This window comes from Peromyscus eremicus, chromosome 5 (genome assembly GCF_949786415.1).
Source record: "Peromyscus eremicus chromosome 5, PerEre_H2_v1, whole genome shotgun sequence".
NCBI lineage: Eukaryota > Metazoa > Chordata > Mammalia > Rodentia > Cricetidae > Peromyscus > Peromyscus eremicus.
In genome coordinates this window covers 125,951,530-125,957,978 of record NC_081420.1, presented here as the reverse complement: position 1 = coordinate 125,957,978, position 6,449 = coordinate 125,951,530, and the positions used below count along the sequence as shown (strand labels likewise).

Here is a 6,449-nt window from a genome sequence, read left to right as displayed (position 1 = left end):
ACTAAAAGTAAACCTTATGAAACATACACAAAAGTTAGCTACTTTCAGTTGAAAAATGTATTGGGGAACAAAATTTCATTTTAGTTCATGACAGATGTTAGAAAATTGGGTTATGACTGTGGAATGTGCCTGGAGTGTTTGCCTATCACACAGCCCTGGGTCAGATCCCAGCATGAGGGTCACAGTTCCTATGTACAGAGAAACGGCTCAGTGCTAAGAGTCCGTTTGTCTTTAGTGGTACTAGAGCTAGAACCCAGGGCCCGGGAGTGTGTGACATGCACCCTGGGTGGTCCTGCTCCAGTGCAAGGGTCTCTACTTGGTTCTTCCTTTACTGCTCTCAGATCCTGAAGTATTTTAAATGAGCATAAAGTATCTCCTGGTCTTAATGGGGAAAGTAAGCTTCCAGAAATGCTTCTTGCTGTTGAAATGCTGGTTGGTTATTATAACTGACTCTAAGATGTGAGCACTTATTTTAAGAAGTAAGGCCAGCTGGACTTACACACTGCTCTCAAGGAAATCGGTTTGTGTGATGCAGATTTCATGATCACAGTTATATTGAAACTGTGCTTATTTAACGTGTTGCCTTCTAAACTGTGTGTGTGTGTGTGTGTGTGTGTGTGTGTTATGTAAATGTTACACAAGAGACTAGCTAATAATAAAGTTTTTATAAAAGTGGTGGTAATTTGTGTTGCCTTTTTTTTGACTGAAGGAAACCTTTCGTTCATATCATTTGTTTATTGCTTTGAGTTCCAGTATGTGAACACTTAGAAACATATTCAGGAAAAATGTTACATACCTCTCTTGAGAAATCTCACATATATGCATCTTCAGCAACATATTAAAAGCACTAGCCGGGCAGTGGTGGCACACGCCTTTAATCCCAGCACTCAGGAGGCAGAGCCAGGCAGATCTTTGTGAGTTCGAGGCTGGCCTACCAAGTGAGTTCCAGGAAAGGCGCAAAGCTACACAGAGAAACCCTGTCTCGAAAAACCAAAAAAAAAAAAAGCACTAAAACGTCAGTAGACTCTGATTTCGGCCTTAAGGAAAGGTTCTGTCACTGTCTTCCTCACAACCTTCTGTAATTTCAGAACCAGGTGGTACTAATGGCCTCTTCTAGTATCTGCAGATATTGCACATGTATCATATACACACATGCAGGCAAAATGCATATATGCAGAATGTTGAATGTTGCTTTTGTTTCTAGATTGCCATGTGCTGCCTCGTGCTGTTTTACAACATGCTGAAGGAAGAGCTCAGCCCTATAAAACCCGTTGGCAAATTTCTTTGTGTCAAACTGGTAGCCTTTGTCTTGTTTTGGTAAGTACTGCTTGCTCTTAAATATTCTCATTTTATAAATGCCAATAAAACTGTTGGTAAGGGAGTTTTTTAAATAATGTGAATACAATGCCAGGCTCAGTGGTGCCTGTCTGTAATCCAGCTCTTGGAAGACTGAGGCAGGACTACCATTCAAGGCCAACTTGAACTAGGAAGATGCCTTTGGGGCTGGAGAGAGGCTCAGCAGTTAAGAGAGTGTGCTGCATATCCAGAGGACCGCAGTTTGGTCCCCAGCACCCATGTCTGGCAGCTCACAACCTCATGTAACTCTAGCTCCAAGGGGTCTGAAGTCCTCCTCTGGCCTCTGTGAGCATATGCACATACCTGCAGTCAGACACACACAAGAACGTCTTTTTAAAAAAGCCATCCCTTCAGGTATTGTAAGATTTACAAAAACAGGGATGGTGAGATGGCTCAGCAGACAAGAGCGCTTTGCTACTCTTGCTCAGGACCCAACGCTAACACGATTAGTGGCTCACAACCTTCTGTAACTTCAGATCCAGGTGGTTCTAATGCCCTCTTCTAGTATCTGCAGATACTGCACATGCATCATATACATACATGCAGGCAAAATGCATGCACATTAAAATAAATATTAAATAGTTTTAAAAGATAAAAAAACAAATAATCTTAGTCATGTGTGGTGGTACATACCTGTAATCCCAGTATTCAGGGCGAGGCAAGAGAATCTCACATTGTGAGTTTGAGGACAGCCTGCTCTATAAAGCAAGTTGTAGACCAGCCTATTGTGCCACATTGTGTTATCTTGTATCTGAACAATCAAAGAAGTAGTCAGATGGCCACTGTGACATTTAAAAGATGAAGATAATTTGAGATAGCCTAAATATCTTGATGTTGGTGTGGTGGTGTGTACCTTTAATCCCAGCACTCCCCAGGGAGGCAGAAGCAAGTGACTCTCTATGAGTTCAAGGCTAGCAGGGTCTACATAGCAAGTTTGAGGCCAGTCAGCTACATAGTGAGACCCTATCTCAAAATGAATAAATTACCTAAAATCTGTCATAAATAAAACAATATCAATTTGGGAGAAAATATTTAATGACAGGGAATGTTTATCAGTGAGTGTCCTTTAAAACACAAGGTAGGGCTGGAGATCCATCAGAGTGTCTGCCTGGTGTATCCACTGCCCTACTGTCTGTCCTCAATGTCACAAAGCAAACAGCAAACTAGTCATGGTGTTAGGACAGGATAGGTACTAAGAGTTATAGAAACAGTCAGATCCAGTTTAGCAATTCAGTAGGGCAAAGGAGAAGGAATTCATGAAATTGCACTGCCAGAAGTAATCATTAGCAGTTGGAGGCATACATCATATGCTATAGAGACTTCTGGGACTCGATGGTATTATAATGCAGATATGCTGTGGGCTGGCAGGCTAGCTCCCTGGGGAAAGGCACTTGCTATGCACGCCTAATGAACTGAGTTTAATCCCCAGGACCCCTGTATAGGTGGAAGTAGAGAACCAACTCCACAAAGCTGATCTCTGGCACCCTGACACACAAATCATAAGAAGTAAGCCTTAAAAAGGGAGAAAAAACAAAATTAATAGTGCCAGTGAAATGGATCAGCAGGAAAAGATGCTTGCCATCACCAACCTGACAGTTGGAGTTCCATCAAAGAGCCCACGAGGTAGATGGAAAGAAATGACTCCTGCAGGCTGTCCTCTGACCTCCACACACACAACATGTTACATGTGTGCACACACACACAGCCAGCAATAAATATTTTTTTTATCATAGTAATTATCCAGGCATGGTGGCACATACCTTTAATCTCAGCACTTGGGAGGCAGAGGCGGCCAGATCTCTGAGTTCAAGGATAGGTGGTCAGCACAGCAAGTCCCAGAACAACCAGGATTATTACATTAGTAGACCCTGTATCTAAATGAATGAATGAATAATACAATCAAATTCTAGTCATGAATACACATGTAAATACACTTGAGTATCAGCCTTTACTTACAAGCTGTTAGAACTTAGAATCTAATTGTTTGTACATAGTTTCAAAGCAAAAATAATATATGAGCCAAATAATGAAGTTCTGACAATACATAATGAAATTCATCTTATGAAACTAGTAGAATAAATTTGTAATGCTGGGTGAGTATATTTAATATAAGCAGAACTTGTTTTGAAATATGCCCTGAAGGCAGAACAGTGGGAAGCCCTGGGGTACATTGAGGACTTCACTGTTTTTAGGTGCACATTTTAATCTCTTTGTGTATATGATATGTGTTTATTGTGTGAGTGGCGACATGTCCATGCCATGTGTGCATGTGGAAATGAGGACAGCTTTGGGTATCGGTCCTCGCCTTTCATTTGAGATGGGGTCTCTTAACTGTTACTCTGCACACAACAGGATCATCAGCCTGCAGTCTTCCCAGGGTTCTCTTAACCCACCTCTCAGCTCACTGCAGGAGCACGGGGTTTACAGATGTGCACCACCATGCCAGCCTTCCCTGGCTTCTGTGACTCTAACTCAGGTCCTCATACTTGTGCAGCAAGTGCTTTACACACCGAGCCCCATCCCGAGCCCCTAATTCCATAAACAGTTGGTCATTTCATGATCTAGATTTGACATTTACCTTTTCTTGACATACAGGCAAGCAGTCCTTATAGCACTGTTGGTGAAGGTTGGCATTATTTCTGAAAAGCACACATGGGAATGGCAGAGTGCGGAAGCTGTGACCACGGGCCTGCAAGTAAGTAGTGCTGTCAGTGAACTCAAGAGGTTTTACTGTTTAAGCTGTTTGACACAGTGTTGCCCCAAATATCCAAACAGTGAGCAAGACTGTTAGCTTGCTCTATGGTGAGGAGCGGGAGCCCTAGAGAAATGGCCCATAGGTCCTGATTGGTAATGGTTTTATTCCTGGTCTACATATATCTGCATGTTTCCTTTCAGTCCTTGGGGAACAGATTAAGAAATACTTGACTGAGGGAGGGCAAAAGAGATGTAAACCTTGGTTTGTCATGTTTTGAAGTGGAAAAAAATGTAATCTGGATTATATTTTAAAAGTTGACACCCTATATAACTTTGAAAATGTTAGCATTTTGAAAAACTAGATTTAAAGCCAAAGATGATAAATATTTTTGTGGCTGTTGTAGGATTTCATAGTGTGCCTTGAAATGTTCCTCGTGGCCATTGCCCATTACCATATATTCTCCTACGTACCTTACATGCAAGAGGCAGAGGAAGGCTCTTGCTTTGACTCTTTCCTGGCTATGTGGGATGTATCCGATGTCAGAGATGATATTTCTCAACAAATAAGACGCCTGGGTAAGTAACAGCTGTTTAACTTCTGTTAGTGTGAGTGTGTATATGGGGAGGGGGGAGTGTCTGCATGTGCAGGAAAGGTCAGAGGTGAACCTTGGGTGTGGCCCCTCAGGAGCTGTTCAGTTTGGGTTTTGGAACAGGGTCTCTCACTGTCCTGAGGCTCACAGATTGAGCTAGGATCGCTGTCCAGACGGTCCCAGGGATCCAACTCTGTCTCGCTAGCACAGGACTGCAAGCATGCCCAGCTTTGGACCTCTGCTGAGGACTGAACTCAGGTCCTCATTTTTGTGTGGCAAGCACTTTGCAGATTGAGGTATCACCCCAACCCAAATACATAAGATTTACTCTAGTAATTTAAGAAATAAGAACATACTTAAAGCAGTACCATGATACAGGCTCTTCAAATTTGGGGAGGACAAAGAGCAGAACAATTTTTAGAATGGTAAAAATAACTTTTGGCTAATAAATTTATATTGTCTCAAAGGGAGAACAATGAGAGGGCATCAGAAAAAAAAAAATGTCTTCCTGAAGACCCGGAGCGTACCCAACACACAGGTCTGTTCAGTGATGATGTTCCCTCATCATCACAAGATGCAGTTTCTGCAGATTCAAAGCCATCCTCACACCTGGGCCAATATCAGGCCTTTGCGCACTCAGTTACTTCACAGAATGCAGCCGCTGCATCCAAGTCAAGTGAAGACCTTGTAATTGATATCCCAGAAGAACAGGAACCTCCTGATAAAGACCAACATCAAGACTTAGAAGACACAGATACTTCACAGGATGCACTTTCTGAGGCCAAGCTATGTGAAGATGTAATGATTAATATCCCAGAAGAGCAGAAGGAGCCCCCTGACTAATAAATTTATATATTATCTTAAAGGGAGAACAATGAAATGTTATCCAGGAAAAAAAAGTTTTCCTGAAGACTCGGAACATTCTGAACACACAAGTTTGCTTTCCTGATCATCACAAGATGTAGTATCTGCAGGTTCAAAGCCATCCTCACTTGCCCCAGGACCAGTATCAGGGCTTTGGACACACGATACTTCACAGAATGCAGCTGCTGCATCCAAGTCATGTGAGACATTGTGATTGATGTCCCAGAAGAGCAGGAACCTTCTGATACAACCCAATATCAAGACTTGGAAGACACAGTTCCTTCACAGGATACACTTTCTGAGGCCAAGCTATGTGAAGATGTCATTACTGATATCCCAGAAAAGCAGAAGGAACCCCCAACCCATCAATGGACTCTTAAAGCTACCACAATCCTCTTTGTGTGTAGGCTCAAGATCTGAAGAGTTCAAAATGTTGGAAAAATTCAAAGACAGGCAAAAAACAGATATAACTACTATATATAATAAACATACATATAATGCCAATACACACATGTTAATATATATATTCGTGTGTTTTGTATATCACAAATAACATTTAAATTTCCTAGGATTTGTCTTTCTTAAACTGTTAGGTTATCATATATTCAAACAGTAAATAACAACTTCAGCTGAACTCTCTTGCATTTCTCAAGAGGATGGACATTTGGAAAAAAAATCATTGCTTCTTACCACTGCATGAATGTAATGATCTGGACTGAAAATGTAAATACAAAATTAAGATTAATTTAATTTAATTTAATTTAATCATCATGTGCCATTTAAGTTTACATAATTATAGTTCAACTACATGTCTTTCAATAAATGCAATACCATTTTCTGAAACTCTTACGTATCTTACGCTTTGACTCTTTTTTGTTTGTTTGTTTTATTTTTGAGATAGGGTTTCTTTGTATATCCCCTGGCTGTCCTGGAACTACCTCTGTA

General features: G+C 41.2%; 1 pseudogene; it reads left to right on the top strand.

Moving 5' to 3' along the window:
* Positions 1-1,025: 1,025 nt before the first annotated feature.
* Positions 1,026-6,028, top strand: LOC131912002 (transmembrane protein 184C-like; annotated as a pseudogene).
* The last annotated feature ends 421 nt before the right edge of the window (positions 6,029-6,449 follow it).